General features: G+C 33.9%; 1 non-coding gene across 1 annotated transcript; it reads right to left on the minus strand.

Moving 5' to 3' along the window:
* Positions 1-5,200: 5,200 nt before the first annotated feature.
* LOC111723492 lies at positions 5,201-5,307 on the minus strand. The gene has a single exon (XR_002772019.1). It is a non-coding gene; the product is annotated as a U6 spliceosomal RNA (small nuclear RNA).
* Positions 5,308-17,208: the final 11,901 nt, after the last annotated feature.

A 17,208-nucleotide genomic window follows, 5' to 3' on the forward strand; every position in this document is an offset into this window, starting at 1 on the left:
AAGATCATAATTAATATCTGGAATTATAGCAGTGTGAGAGAGAGAAGACAAAAGTAATTATGCTAACTTTATCATTGCTTATAATAGACATACTAGTCAGGGTCCCAGCAGGAAAGACATGGCATTCTCAAAATAGGAAAGTTTGAGGAGGTTTATATTTAAAGGAACAATATACAATGTGTTGGTTTAAGGAAATCACAAGGAATAGAACATAAATCAGAGTTGCTATTCCTAGCCTAGAAATAATGAGAGAAAAATCACTGCTATAATCCTAGAGTATGGAGAATTACATAGAATTGGTCCCAATAAAAAGAACAATGAGGGTAAGTCATGAGACATCCTATTTCTTGCTGAGGTTCATTGTTGGCTGAGCCCAACCAGAAACTAAAGATCATAAGAATTTATTCATAAGGTCTAAAAGGGTCAGACTTCTGGATCAAAGAGAGAAGAAAGAGGACAAGTATGGTAGAGAAGTGATAAATATTATCCAAAAATATAGATCTCTCAGGAGATTATATGATGATGTGGTTATAATAGTAACCCCTATGGCAAAGTAAACATATCAAAGAAAACAGAGATCAAAAAACAAAGCAAAGAAAGAGCTACATTAAACATCTTTACAAGCTATTAAAACAGACAGTAGATTATAAAATATTTTGAGAAAAGTCATATATACTATATGAATAAATACAAGTGTCTTGTCCTAGTAAAAGAAGAGGTCATTTGTATTAGCTTTCAAAGTAAAAAATTCTTTGCACTATTCATGAGACACAGTCACAATGTGACTTGAGAGAGTAAATGATAGAATCTGTAATAAATGCCAGAAAAAAAGCAAACAAACAAAAAGGAAGAGTGAATGTGACCTTTATATCAGATAAAAATAAATTATTTTAAAAGGCATAGATAGGACATTTCTAAAACCAATAGAAATCATCTACAACAAATCCCCAGCTAATATCATACTGAATGGAGAAAAATGGAAAGCATTTCTGCCTAGAAATAGAACCAGACAGGGATGTCCACTATCACCACTATTCAACATAGTTCTGGAAGATGGAGAATCTTTAAAGAGCTAAAAGTTGATCTTCCATTTGTTCTGCAATCCCATCATTAGGTTTCTGCCCAGAAGGAAAAATATTATTTTACCATAAAGACATTTACACTCAAACATTTATAGCAGCTCAATTTACAATCAAAAAGATGTGAAAATAACCTAAGTGCCCATCAACCTATGAATGAATTAATAAACTGTGGTATACATATATCATGGAGTACTATTCAGCCATAAAAACATGGAGACATTGCTATCTTTTGTATGTACAAAAGGATTTGGAGAACATTCTCCTAAGTAAAGTATCATAAGAATGTAAAAGCAAACATTCCACATACTTGATACTAAGTTGAAACTGGTAGTATAACAACTACGGGCCCATGTGAGAGAAAAACACAAATTCAAGAAAGGCCTGGGGGACGAGGATTTTGTAAGTTCCCACCTAAGAGGTCCAAGGTATAGATACATGGTGACCTTATTAGGTGAAGGACTCAACTACAAGCCAGACTTTATCTTACAAACATAAATAATGCAACTAATTGTATGTACCCTCATATTAATCTCAATTTTTTAAAATTCTCTTTTAAAGCTTTAAAGTAATCTAAACCCTATCAAACAACATCCTCATCAAGCACCACATTTCTCACAAATTTGCATTCTTTAGACATTAAATTATTGTTGTTTTTAAAGTAATTTTGTTAAGTAAATTTGGTAATAAATTATGACTTCCAATACAATTTATTGTAGATATTAAAGTATCTACCACACTTTACTTAGGAGAATGTTCTCCATGGGTACAATGAACAAATATTTTAAAAAAAAAAAAACAGAAATTACAGACATGGATACCAAATAAGACAACATCAAGAATCATAAAGCTGGGTAGTGCCTGTGGCTCAAAAGAGTAGGGCACTAGCTCCATATGCCAGAGGTGGTGGGTTCAAACCCAGCCCTGGCCAAAAACTGCAAAATAAATAAATAAATAAATAAATAAAAATTTAAAAAAAGAAAGAAAAAAAAGAAAAAGAATCATAAAGCAAAGATCATAGGAGTTAAAATATTTAAGAATACAAAATAAATAAACTTGAAAAATATTTAAATTTGCTGATCTCATTCCATGAGAGGCAAATGGATAAGTTTTTAAAATCCTAAGGATATACATAATGTAAATAACATAATCAGTAAGTTATATGTCTTTGTAAAATGAGTTGGAAAGTGTTCATATCATCCCCATTTTCTGAGCCGGTGCATTGCTAATAATTTTCAATAGCTTATGAGAGCTCCTTTCTATCTGCATCCTCAGCAACGGATTGAACTGTGGAGCTATTAAAATATTTAATTATGTCAACTTTCTTTGAAAGTTGATAGAGTTTATCAGCAAAACTCTTTGACCCTGGAAAAATGCTTATATTTATCAAAACTTACTCTAAAGGAAATAGAAAATCAGACAGGACAATTATAAAAGGAAATAAAGGTTGTCAAACAAGTACTTCTGACAAAGCACCAGGCTAAGACAGCTTTAAGAAGAGGTCTGCAACATGTCTTAAGACCAGACAACTTGATGCTGCTTAAATCTCTCTAAAAGTTCTAAATCTAAAAAATGAAAACTTCTAAATCCTTTCTGTGAAACGAGGATAACAATTTAACTAACAAGACAAACAGCATCAAATAATGCCACAAAAAATGTAGGAGATATCACTATGACAATTGATGATAAATCGTAAGTAAAATATGAAGAAATGGAATCCAGTAGCACATTAAAATCTAATACAGACCCTGTGGCTCAGTGAGTAGGGTGCTTGCCCCATATGCCAAGGGTGGGGGTTTTGAACCCAGCCCTGGCCAAACTGCAACAAAAAAATAGCCTGGCGTTGTAGTGGGTGCCTGTAGTCCCAGCTACTTGGGAGGCTGAGGCAAGAGAATCACCTAAGCCCAAGAGCTGGAGGTTGCTATAAGCTGTGACACCACAGCACTCTACTGAGGGTGACAAAATGAGACGCTGTCTCTAAAAAAAAAACTAATACAGACCCAAGAGGATTTTATTTAATGCAGATATAGTAAAAATAATAATAATAATAATATATCCCTTGACCCCTCAGGCTCTCCCTCAGGGATAGAGTTCACCTTTTAGGTGCAAGACACAAATATAAAAGGATCTTTATCTTGGGCGGCAAATGTAGCTCAAGGGTTAGGGGGCTGGTTCCATATACCAGAGGTAGCACGTTCAAACCCAGCCCTGGCCAAAAACTGCAAAAACAAAAAAGTGTCCTTATCTAACAAAAGCAATTAATGTAACCTGCTTCTGTGTACCCTCAATGAATTCTCAACAATAAATAAATAAATAAAAATGTAAAAATCCTCTGGCATAGTTGAATACTTTAACAATTCAATAAATGGTGCAAATCTGTTTCTGAGGATGCAGAGAGAAAGGAGCTCTCATAGCTATTAGTGGCACTACAAATTACTGCAACCCATATGGGAAATACTATGGAGATCCCTCAAAGAACTAAAAGTAGACTCACCATTCTCTCTAGCAATCCTACTTCTGGATATTTACCCAAAAGAGAAGAAATCATTTTATCAAAAAGATGCATGCATTTGAATGTGTATTATAGCACAACTCATAATTTCAGAGGTGTGAAATCAACCCAAGTACCTATCAATTCATGAATGCATTAACAAAAGTAAAATATTTATATTATGGAGTATTGCTCAATCATTAATAAGGATGACTTAATCCCTTTTGCAACAGTTTGGATGGAACTGGAGGCCATTATCCTAAGTGAAGTCTCTAAAGAACAGAAAAACACAGCACATGTATTCACTGCTAAATCAGAACTAACCAATGAGTACACAGTACATAGAAGTAAAACTCAATAGAAACCAAGCTGGGACTAGAGGGGAGGAAATGATGGGCAAAACCCCTTCCTCATGGGTACAGTGAACCCTGTTTAGGTAAAAAGGCACATTTATACACCCACAATTGAAATTAAAAAGAATATAATCTATGACCAAAAGATTAATAAATAATTTTAAAATATTTTGTATAGGTAAGTTACAAGGACAATGATAAACTAAGAATATTATTTTCAAATCATATAAAAAGAGCTAATTTTTAAAATATGTATAAAAATCCTTCAAATTTATAAGGTAAAAATCTATAAGACAAGGGAACAAAGAACAGAAGGAAATAAAATTTTAAAGATTTCTAAACTTTAAAAATATAGCCCATCTTACTTAGAATAAATGAAAAGTAAACTATTTTACAATACTGATTTTTACTTATTATGTTACTAAAGATGGAAAGACTCAATGGCTCACTGTATTGGCAAAGAGATGGTTAAAGATGTACCCACAAATATGGCTGAAAGAATCCATCATGTATCACATAATCTAACAAAATTAAAAATGCAATCTTCTTTTAATCCTCCATTGCACCCAAGGGATCCCTCACACTGATCGAAACGAGTGTGATATTTTTAATGTATATAGGCTCTAGGTTATACATTGAGTCATCGCATGTAAGATTTAGAAATAATGTAATAAATCTTCCTCAACAGAGGGTAGGCAAGTTGGAGGAGAATATCCATACCCTGAAAACCTATTCTTTCTGTAATTACATAAGATGACTTCCAAGACATTTTAAGTGAGCAGGCAAGTTCCATTTATTAAACAAGAAGGAACACACCAAAGAACATATGTGTGTATTTCACAGCATGTATATGCATATTTTTAGAAAATATCCAAAAGACAGAAAATGTTGGTTTCCTGTAGTAAGGAAAATGGCTGAGGTCAGAGGTGAATCAACGAATGCTTTCTAAATACTTTATATGATGTTTTATTTTTATATTTGTTTATTTCAGATTAATATGAGGATACAAATGATTAGGTTACAATGTTTGCATTTGTTAGGTAAGGTCCTGTTGTAGTTGTGCCCCACACCCAAAGGAATGCCATACAGCTTTGCATGTGCCCATTAAGTAGGAGCATGCCAATCCCCCTCCCTCCTCCCCTGTCCCCCACCATTCTCCCCCTCTCTCTCAACTTGAATTAAATTGAGTTTTTCTCTTGTACATGCATGTAGTAGTTCATCCAATAGCTTCATATTACTACTGAGTACAGTTGATACTTGCTTTTCCATTCTTGTGAAAAAAATACAGAACACTCACGAGTTTATGTGTCACCCTTGTGCAGGGACCATGCTAATCTTCTCTATGTTCTTCCAATTTTAGTATATATGCTGCCAAAGTGAGCACTATATGATATTTGTATTTTCCACCATCTGTAGGCATTACTCTTTCAAAAATTAAAGATACACAATTTAAATAAATAAAAGTTCACAAAGGGGGTAAAAGTAACTTTCAATTCAAGGTATAAACTGAAACATTGTCATAAATATTTCAAATATCTTATAAGGAGGGAGACTTCTAACCCCTGAAATTACTACCATGTCTCTATGAGCTCGCCCTATCAATATGGTATAAAAAGTGTCCTGGTTTACACTGCCTTATTCAATCTATGCATCTTCAGGATACCTGGAAATTCAATGTCTTTTGCTATTATTGAAGGATTAAAAAAAATTGACAGTAGATTTTTATTATCCTCTCTGAATTTTTGAAGTTAAAAAGTAAAGAGACACAAAGAAAATGTACTGTATCTGATGAGTTGTATTAAAATTTCCCAGAGCATAAAAATTTAAGTTTTGTGATTTTATTTTAAGACCTGGGTCTGGGTAGAAACCACATATCCACCAGCAGATGCATCTGGTGAACTCAGCCAAAGCTCCATTAGAATGATAGGAGACTCCTTTGTGGATGTTTGCTTCTGACACAAGCAGTCTTAAGTCAAAATAGATTTATGTGTATTGGCAGAGCCAAGTAACAAATGGAACATGTTCTCACAGTATGTCTGGCCTGAGCCTATGTGATTAAATCTTGACTTTGATGAATCCCAGACCTTCAGGGAAGAGAAAATAAAGTCAGAAGACAGTTGGTTAATAAGAAATTACTGAATCAGCCAAATTCTAAGACAGTGTAGCAAAAGGAGCAATAGAGGAAAAAAAATAGAGAATAAATATTATACTTTTCCAAAATTATAACCTATCTTCCCTTCCATTTTGTTTTCATAAGTTTAGATATTGTAGACAGGTAGGATATTTTATCATTCAAGTTGGGTCTTTTATTAAATTCAGAGACAGTTTTATTATAACAATTATATTATTACAACAAATATAATCTAGGACTGCTCTATGCAAACCAACTTACATGGCCACCCAAAGGCACTTATTCCAAAGTCTTACAAGATCGTGTTTATGTACCTGTTTTTTAAATTGTCTGCGTATTCCTTGAAAAGAAAGAAAATGTGTTATCCTTATATCACAGTTGACTCATAAAATGTGTAGTACATAGTTAATAATCAGCATTTTGTTAAGAGAGGAAGACAATAGGTGGATACCTCTGGATCAATGGAAAAATATTAGCAACACCCAATCTTCTATTAAAATTTCTTTGTATAGCATATTTTCAAATGATGTGTTATAAAATTATTATAATAAAGTAATTTTATTTTGTCCATATTACAAAGTTATCAAAAAAGATATGCAAAAAATGTGATATTTCAAAAGGTTAGAGCTGAAATTTGAAATGTGTGGATATAGAAACCCATATTCAACGTGAAGTATTGCTCAGTAATTTTCAGTATTCTCAGTGACTTAGGCATGGGTGCTAGAAAGCTTTTGTGAGAGCCAAACTAGCTCCATTTTGCTGTTTACAGCACAAACTCCATTCTTGGCTGTTTACAGCACAAGCCCCATTCCTGGCTGTTTACCGCATAAGTTCCATTCATATCCCCTCTGCCCCAACCTCTGCCAGTGAAACCTGCAGGGCCACTCCCTGCTGCCTCTCCCCCACCCCAGGTTGCACAGCCACTGAGCCGTAAACTGAGTCACCTTAGGCAAACAGCTGCTATAGTAAACAATAAGTTTCTATTACCTTGAAATACAGGTAATCAGGTTGCACCAACTCTAGCCCCCGGTTAAGGGACTCCCCACCCCTCACCTGTACCAATCCAAATTCACCTTTACTAGTGAAATCATCAGCTACCAATGCAAATCCTCCTTTACTTCCTCCTTTACTAATGAAATCACCAACCACCAATGAAAAGTGCACTCATACTGGACCCTACCCTTCTTGCTTTCTGTACCCATAAAAACTTCCTCCACCCCGGGTTCAGGGCTCATCCTAGGCTTGCATGCCAGGAGAGTCCAGACCGGTCTGAATAAAATCTCACCTTGTGCCCTTTACATCGGACCATGTCTCGAGTTCATCTGTTGGGGCCAATTTGGGAGGATTTTTCGGACCTAACACTTTCTATAGACTGCTAGTGTAAGCTTTACAGAGCTCAGTAAAATCTTGAGTTAAAATCTTGAGAAATTGTGTATTATGATAAAAATTAGTTATAAATTATTTGTGTCAGCCTCTAATAAAAAATGCTTCTAAAATATAGCAAACTATTTCTCAAAGTTCCTCTGATAAATTTAAAGTCATTCACTCTGTAACAACATTTTGGTCACTGACAAATTACATGTACACAACAGTGGTCCCATACAATTACAGTATAATTTTTTACTTTACATTTTCTATGTTTAGATACACAAATATTTTCTGTTGTGTTACCATTACCTCCAATATTCAGTATAGTAACATACCCTATCGATTTGTAGCCTAGACTCAATAGGCCATACAATATAGCTTAAGCCTACAGTAGGCTACATCATTTAGGTTTGTGTAAATATACTCTACGATGCTCACAAAATGACTTCATGACACTTCTCAGAAGATAGCCCTATTGTTAAGCAATGTATGTCTGTACTTATAAAGATGTATTTATTAAAAAACTAATGACTATTGTGTAGAACATCCATTTTAATTCCACGGAATTGTAGATAGAAAAGTAGGCTGGATATGTCCTCAATGTCTACTGTAAACTCTTTTTAGTTATTATTTTCAATTAAAAAATGGAAAACCATGATACCATATCAGATAAGAACATCATCAGAATGGGTTCCAAAGATCTTAAATGAAATATTCAAGGGTCCATGTGCAGAGATGCATATAGACTACACATTGAATTTAGCCCAGGAATTCGGTCATGGCATATTATTAAGAATGTATTAGAAGTGACATCAATAAAAGTGGTGTAGTAAGGACCTCTGAAAATTTTCTCCCCCACAAAAGCAATGAGGACACTGGCAAAAATAATTATCAGAATAAACTTTTTCAGAGCTCAGAAAAAAAAAATTTTTTTTTTTTTTTTGAGACAGAGTCCCACTCTGTCACCCTGGGTAGAATGCCATGACATCACCATAGCTCAGAGTAACCTCAATCCTTGAACTTGACCAATCCTCTTGCTTCATTCTTCCAAGTAGCTGGGACAACAAGCATGCACCACCACATCCAACTAGTTTTTCCATTTTTAGTACAGATGCTGTCTTGAACTCCTGAGCTGAAGCAATCCACATGCCTTGGAGCCCCAGAGTACCAGGATTATAAGGATAAGCCACAGTGCCTCTCCTGAACTCTGGAAATTAACCAAAGTCTTGCAGTAAACAAAGAAGCATTTATCAAAGAAAAGAAAGCTAAGTCTCTGTAAGCAAATTTGTAGCAACTTGCCCTATTCCCATATCCGCCAGCTGCACAGCTTTTTGAAATTTTAAAACCAGCATCCTGTAATTGCAGTTAAAGTGAATATCATAGTAGCTGCCAAAGAAAGCAGAAAAGGATTGAAACATCTTCCTCCAAGTCCCATTTCAAGAGGACTTTTATTATCTGACCTATCTGGTGGTTTATTGGAAGATGCCTCTGGCAAGTCTGTCTTTATTTAAAGTAATTAAAAGTTGCATAGAATGAGCAGTCTTTTTTCTGGGGCTCATTTGCAAAATGAGGGGATGTATTTGCAAAATGAAAACAATAGAGACAAATTTTGAACATTACAACTGCCTAAATTGTTGGATAACCATGGAGCACGTAATAGGCTCCCCAAAAAGTTAAAAGGAAATTCTAGAGAATGGATGTACACAGAATATTTGGAGAAACAGTGACATGTTTATGGGAATCTAAAATGTCATGAATGTTTTGTGTATTCCCAGGGCAATGTACATGCTCAAGAAAGGAGGGAAAAAGCCCTACACACTCATCTATGGCTTATTTTATTCTCTGGACAAGTGAAGGCCAAGGTAGTGTTGTAAACTTCCTGAATGTTCAAGATACACACTTATACATATATGCAAACAGAGTCACCTGATAAATGTTTGGAAATTATCAGTTCCAAGCATCTAAGAAATGTCTGTGTAATCATCAGCTGACCACTAAGCTAAATTAGCAGAGACTTAAATGACAAAGACACTCATTATAAAGAGTATAAACCTTACAGAATTACACCAGAAGTTTCCAAACATAGTATAACAAATAGCAAAACAAAACTCTTTGAAGCATAAAAAGAAACAAAAAAATGACCTGTAAACAGAAAAACAAACAAATAAATTGTTCCTTAGGAACTCCAGAGTTGTTTTTGTTTTACAAAGACTTTAAGCTTTTTAATATATGTTAAAAAAAAAAAAGATAAACATTTAAAGAACTAAAGGAACACATGAGAATAATGTTCATCCAGTACAATATTAGTAATAAGAAAGAAATTATAACCACAAACAAATACTAATTCTGAAGTTAAAAAGTATTATCTCAAAAATTAAATATTTACTAGCAGAACTTAACAGCAGATTTAAGCAGAAAGGATAAAGTGCCAATTACCTAGAATATAGTTTAATTGATTAAATACCCAAAGGAACATTAGTATGTTGATACTAATGTGACTCAGATTGTTTTACACTAAAATATTATTTATAAATTCCAAGAGAACCACTTTAGAAACAAAAAGTGGTAAAAAGAAATGACAAAGGAATTAAAAAGTATAGTAGAAAATGTCTACTTAATTAAAAATTAGTAATGAAGGAATAGCAGAAACAATTATTGTATATGTAAAAACAAATAACAAAATGTCAGATGGAAATCTTACCTTATCAGTAATTACAAAAAATATAAGTGGATTAAATACTTCATATCAAAGGCAGATAATGGCACAATATATAGTTGAATCATACAAATAGATTGAAAGTAAAAGGATGGAAAAAAGCTATATCATTGCAAACATTAACCAATAAAGAGTTGGAGTGACTTACCTACCATTAGAAAGAGTAGACTTTAGGCCAAAAATTTTTACTGCTGATAAGTAAATGCATTTTAGGGGGCAGAGCAAGATGGCAGACCAGAAAAATGGTTCAGCTGAGCTATCCTAGAATGACTGTGGGAAAATAGAGAACCTAGCCATACCTAGCATGGGCACCATACCCAGAGTCATAGCTCAGGGAGCACAGCATGGAGGGGGTGACCTGGATCCAGCATATGATCCAAAGTAGTGGAAATCTGATGAATTAGGCAAGTAATTGCAACCACTGGGATTGCCCAGCCTCCCTACAGAGGTTCAGAGCAGAAGCAAGATTTTCTGGAGTTTTAAGTTATTGGGGGAAACTGTGCATTGAGTAGAAAGCTTGGAAGAGTGGACAGACACAGGACACAGTACAGTCCACAATAATCAGATTTGAATAATGGTTGGAATGGATTTTACCATAGGTTTAGTGGCTGGAAAGGTGGCCATACTGAGAAGGTCTTGGTGGACAGGGGGCTGCCATTGTGGGAAGGTCATGAGAAGGTCCTAGCAGGGGCCTAAAGCATGGCCATATTAATTCCACTTGCCAGGATCAGAACTCCAATCTTGGGACAAGCTGAGGGACTCCCTCACCCCACAGGAACTAGAGTCTGGGGGTACTGTGAGACCTGCCCCTGAAGGATTCTTGTGAGCTTCTAGATCCCAACCCAGCAGGGTCTGAATGCTGAGGAAACAATGAGACAAACAACAAAGGCAACTAAGTTAGGAATAAGGACCATAGAGGTTGCTGGCTTTTCTCTTTGTCTCCTAAAAAACCACAGTAGCACCCACCTGGTATCCTGGAGACATGTTGCAATGTATTATCACCAAGAGCAAGGACTTCTGTTTATTAGCCATGAGGAGGAGTTTGGCTTTGCTCAGGCTAAGACCACTTCTAGACCTAAGCTCTGAGACAAGGTAATTTGGAACAAAGGAGGCAGTGATAATGAAAAAGGAGGACAAGGAGGTGAACAAGAAGAAAGAACGCAGGAGGAGGAACCAACAAAAATTCAGGCTACATGAAAAACCAAAACAGAGGAACTCTGAGGGACCATGAGAAAGCTACTGCAGAAGACTCCACCTACAAGGAATTAATGGACTTGATAGAAAGAAAATTTTAAATATGGATGATAGTGACAATAGAAAGAATAAATGAGAAAATAGAAAGACAGAGCCAAAAGTTGGACTAGAGATATGTAGGATATGGAAAGGATATGGCAATACTTAAGGAAATAAAGGAAACAGGGAATGTTAAGATGCAGTAGAAAATATCAAAAATAGGTTAGAGCACATAGAAGAAAGAACCTCAGAGCTCGAGGACAAAGTTTTCGAGTGAACCCAGATAGTTAAAGAGGCAGAAAAGAAGAGAGAGAAAGCAGAGCAGGTCCTTAGAGAATTATAAGACTCCATGAAGCATTCAAATATGAATAATATGGTTTCCTAAAAGGGAAGAAGATTGTCCAAAGGAACAGAAGCCCTACTGGAGACTACCATAAATGAAAACTTCCCAAGTTTTACTAAAGACCCCAAAATACTCCTTTCAGATGGATATTAAACCCCAGGTCATTTCAACTCAGAGCCTCTCCAAGACACATTGTAATGAACCTATCCAAAGTCAAGATGAAAATAAATATCCTGCAAGTAGCCAGTAAGTGCCAACTGACCTACAGAGGCACAGCCATTAGGATGACAAAAGACTTTTCAACTGAAACCTTCTAAGCCTAAAAAACTTGGTCATCCACCTTCAACATTCTTAAACAAAATAATTTTCAGCCCAGAATTCTGCATCCTGCTAAACTAAGCTTCAAAACTGATGGAAAAATCAAATCTTTTCCAGATATATAAGCACTGAGGAAATTCACAAGACCAGCTCTATAAGAAATACTTAGGCCTATTCTCTTATTCTCAACACTGACCACCACAATGGACCACCAGCAAAGTAAACACCCAGAAGCTAAAGGTCAAAACTTACCTTCCACAATGGAGCAAAGAATAAAACTACACAACAGATTTTCACAAATAGATGAAATAGAACTCCACCACACTTGTCAATTCTCTCAGTAAATGTCGATGGACAGATATGTCATTACTGTGGGAACAAATCAGGTATTGTACGGTTAGACTTTTTAGAAAAGTAAGTTCAGCCTCCTCTCGCTCTTTTGCTCTTTCGTGTTTTGTTTCCCTTCTGCCTTCTGCCATAGTGACGACACAGCACAAAAGTCTATGCTACATGCTGGTACCTTGATAACTGTACTTCCCAGACTCTGGAACAGTGAGAAGTAAATTTCTTCTCTTTGCAAATTACTGCAGTCTCATACACTTTTTTATAGAAGCACAAAATGGACCAGGATAGACCAGAATGCATCAAAATATGTTGCAAATGACACAAAAATACAATACCATCCAGAACACACTAAAATTTCTACACACAAACTCTGGCTATTAAGAAAGTATCACTCACATATCAATTGCTAGAAACATATGACCAAATATCATAATAGTGGGAAGGAAGGTGGAGACATCATCAAAACAGACTTGCAAATGTGGGCTATACAGTAATTCTGGTTAATATATTAAAGAAAATAAATGACAAAGTGAGAAATTATACCAAAGGACTTACATTAATAAAGAATGTCAAATGTAAATTTTAGAACTAAAAATTACTAGAACTGAAGCTGAGATTGTAGTATATTGGAGTAAAAAGTTGACATGTGACATGTAAAAGCACTAGTGAATTGATATAATTCAATAGAATATATTCATGCTGAAGCACAGAAATAAAAGAATATGACCAATAAAGAAAAGAAGACAAAAGACTTGTGAGCCATAGTGCAAAGAACTAAAATAATTATTTAAAAATATCCAAAAGAAATGAATTAATGTGATAAAAATAATAAATGAACATATACAGACCAAGAATTTTCCAAAATTGAAAGAAAACAACCACATAGTTTCATGTAACTCATAAATAATCATAAGAAAGAAAAACACAAAGAAAACTACACATAACCAAAATGGAGACATGCTGCTAAAAGCTAAATATAGAGAAGAAAATCTTATACGCAGCCAGAGTAAAAACAGACATATCACCTTCAAAGAGGCACAATAAACTCACAGCTTACTTTCCAACAAAAATGATGGAAGCCAGAAAAAATAGGAACTGTTTTTCTTAAGGGCTGGAAGTATGAAAAATAAAAGAAAAATACCAAACTAGATCTGTATATGCAATGAGAATATTCTTCAAAACTGAAGGTACAGTGACGATGTTGTTAGGAAAAGAGAAATCCTGAAAAAAAATATATCCTCTGCTGAATCTTACTAAAAGACTCACTAAAGGCACAAAGTGAATTTTTTTGTCAGGAGAGAAATCATGCCTCATGGAAGCTCAAAAAAAAGTACTGAATAAAGAAAAATGGAATATATGTGGTTAAATATAAATATTGATTGTATTAAATAACAGTATTTTCTGGGATTACATAGTGGTATGGAATTAAGATATATGACCCAAAGACACATAAATTCTTAGACAGATACATGGGCTTACATGTTCTAAGCTTTTTATACATTTACAATAACATTGTAAATGCTCAATTTACCTTAAGATTTAATGAATCAATTATTTATGTTTTAATCTCTTGAGTAACCATTGAAATAATAATAATAAATGTATAACTACAAGGCCAACAAAGTAAAAATATAAAAATAGGCTTAATAATTTATTAATTTCTAGAAGAAAAGAGAAAAATGGAACAAAGAAAAAGTGCAATGAGAAACAAATAGTAGGACAGATTGAATACCAGATATATCTGTAATTTTATGTTAAGTGGACTAAATGCTCAAATTGGGTTAAAAAACAAATTTTTACTGCATATGCAATGTAGTATACATTTGAGAACACAGAACAATTGACAATAAAATAATGGAAAAAGCATCGAGTGACAACACTAACCAAGTGAACACTGATACAGCTGTAATATTATTAGACAGAAGATGTACTGTGTCAAGATAAATCATTATTAGATACGAAAATAATGCTTATATTTGGTATGAAAAGGAATAACAAAAGTTTATAACATGAAATGTATTCTGTTCTCTATATGCCTAATAAGCTAATCTTATTTATTAAAAATAAATAAAAAGGTTTAAAGAAATCCAAACCATAGGGAAAGACTTTTCACACTTAGTAACTGAAAATAGAAAAATGAAAAAAGTGGTAGATGATTAGGAAATGTGAACAACACAAATTTTAGAAACTGAATCCAATTGAAATATACTAAATATTGCAATTAATAAAGAGTACACATTTTTCATGTGCCCACGGAATATTTACAAACAGGGCCATATGTACATTTAAACATAATTAAACCCTCAGCACCACTCTCTGACCAAAGTAGAATTGAGCCACAAATCCATAACAACAACAACAACAAAATCTAGAAAATGCTCAGTTAAACATTTAGGATATTAAGCCATATACTTCTAATAACATAATGGCTAAAGCAGATAAGGACATTAGACAATATTTTAACTGAAGGACAATTGACATGTTACATACAAATACAGCTAAATCAGCACTTAGAAATTTAGAGGTGAAGATGCATATAAAGAAATAAGTCCTGGAGATTATATGGATACATTAATATATGTATCCATTTTAAAGGCTAGTGAATACCAGCAAATCAAATTCAAAGAAAATTGTTAAAAGGAAACTTAAAAAAAAAAAACTATAGCTATTTAAAAAAAGAAAACAAATTCACAATTGAGAGAATAGTCACAAACATGGTCTTCTTTGAGAAGACCAATACAAGTGATAAACTCCTAGCAAGACTAAGGAAGAAAAATCACAAATTATATGTATTAAGAATAAAAAATGGGAATTTTTCCTCCATATTCTGAAGACATTAAATAGGTACTAAAAATAGATAATTTCCAAGGAATTTTAACTAATAAATTTGTTGTTTCTTTAAAAATAACCACATACCAAAGATGGAACAAGAAAAAATAAAAACACAAATAACCTATCTTATTAAAGAAATCAAAATTGCATTTAAAATGTTCCTACAAATATAGCAAAAGGCACAGATGGCTGCCTCTTAAGTTATTTCAAAGTTTTAAAAATGAAATAATATCAATCTCCTAAATTCACAGAAAATATAGTGGATATATATACATATATGTGTGTGTATATATATGTATTTATAGTGTCTGTGTGCGTGCATATATACATATAGTGTGTGTGTGAATATATATATAGTGTGTGTATATGTATGTTTGTATATATATATTTGGGTGTATATATATTTATAGTGTGTGTGTACATATATGTGTGTGTATATATAAAGTCTGTATGTGTGTGCATATAAAGACACTGTATATATAGTGTCTGTATACATATTTGGGTATGTATGTATTTGTAGTGTGTGTGTAAATATATATAGTGTGTATACATATGTGTACATATCTGTGTGTGTGTATGTGTGATATATGGAGAGAGAGCACTTCCCATCTCATTTTACAAGATCAATAAAATTTAATGTCAAAACCTGACAAGTAGCAAAATTTTAAAACTAATCTGGTATCATTCACACAAAATCTACCTCAAATAATGGTAAATCAAATTTTGTAATTTATATAAAATATGAAAAATTTGGGACATTCCATGATTGCAGTTTGGTCCAAAAAAGTAATAATACATTATAATTCAGCATGTTACACCAACAAAGACAAAAAATGCTAAAATCATTTCATCATAGGCTATAAAGTTTTTCATCATTTTACCATCTTTCTTATTCTGATAAAGAGTTCCTACAAAAAAATAAATAAATAAAATAAAAAATAAATTAAAAAAACAAAAGAGTTCCTACAAAAGAGGTTTCTTAGCAGTAAAAATGGAATTTTATCCCATGGAGATAGTGAGCCATGGAACCATAACTTGTTATCACCACTTCTATTTAATATTGTAGTAGAAGTAATAGCAAGTTGAGTAATAAAAACTCCAGGTAAACTAAAATTGGACAGGTCACAGACTCAAATGCATCTACCTTCAGCTAATTCCAACCGAACCCAGCAGAACTTGAGCCTACTTGCACATCCACGAGAGGGGAATTAATGCTTATCGCGGTAAACCACTGAATTTTGGATTGTATTTCTGTAGCATTATTTCTTAATGCTGAAACCTGAACAATACAGTTTTCAAAGAATGAATGGATCCATGGGTAATGATTAATTTGACCCTGTAAATTTCTGAAATAAAAAATGATTGAATAATCAAATAATACTGGACAGTTGTGGTAAATTATCATATTTTAAATGAATTAATATTTTTATATTGTCATTATGCTATGATTTTCATAATACTTCAGTGCATTGAAACGTAGAATACATTTGTTATCAGCGTCAAAACCTTTTCATTCAGTAGAAAAACATAACACTGTCTTTTCTTTTTCAGTGAGTCGGCAGGTTTCTTATTTGCTTCTGGTGACATTTTGACTAAGCGTGGCTGGTGACGTAAGTACGTACATGGGGAGCTTGGGAACAGACATGAGAATTGGGATCTGTGCTTTTCTTTGGAGTTGCCGGGGACATCACCACGTGCATTCCCAGCACAAGCACGTGTGTGCATACATACATCTATGACTCTGCCATAGCCTTCAGTCTAACTGCGGGATTCTCCTCATTATGTTGCTTTTCATATGTAGCTCAAGGTGTGATGTGCCAGTTTCTTCCAGCTGGGAAATCCCCAGAATCATCTCCAGCAGAACTGCTGTGCAGATATATTTTTATTACCTCTCTCTCTCAGTGCTGCCAGTAGCAAATGATGTAGTAAATCCATTCTAGGCTTTCACACAAAAGTCCCTTCGCATTTTGCAAGGCCGAAACGCAGATGGGCACTATTT

Source organism: Otolemur garnettii, unplaced genomic scaffold, assembly GCF_000181295.1.
Source record: "Otolemur garnettii isolate 467f Iridium unplaced genomic scaffold, OtoGar3 scaffold00011, whole genome shotgun sequence".
Classification (NCBI taxonomy): Eukaryota; Metazoa; Chordata; class Mammalia; order Primates; family Galagidae; genus Otolemur; species Otolemur garnettii.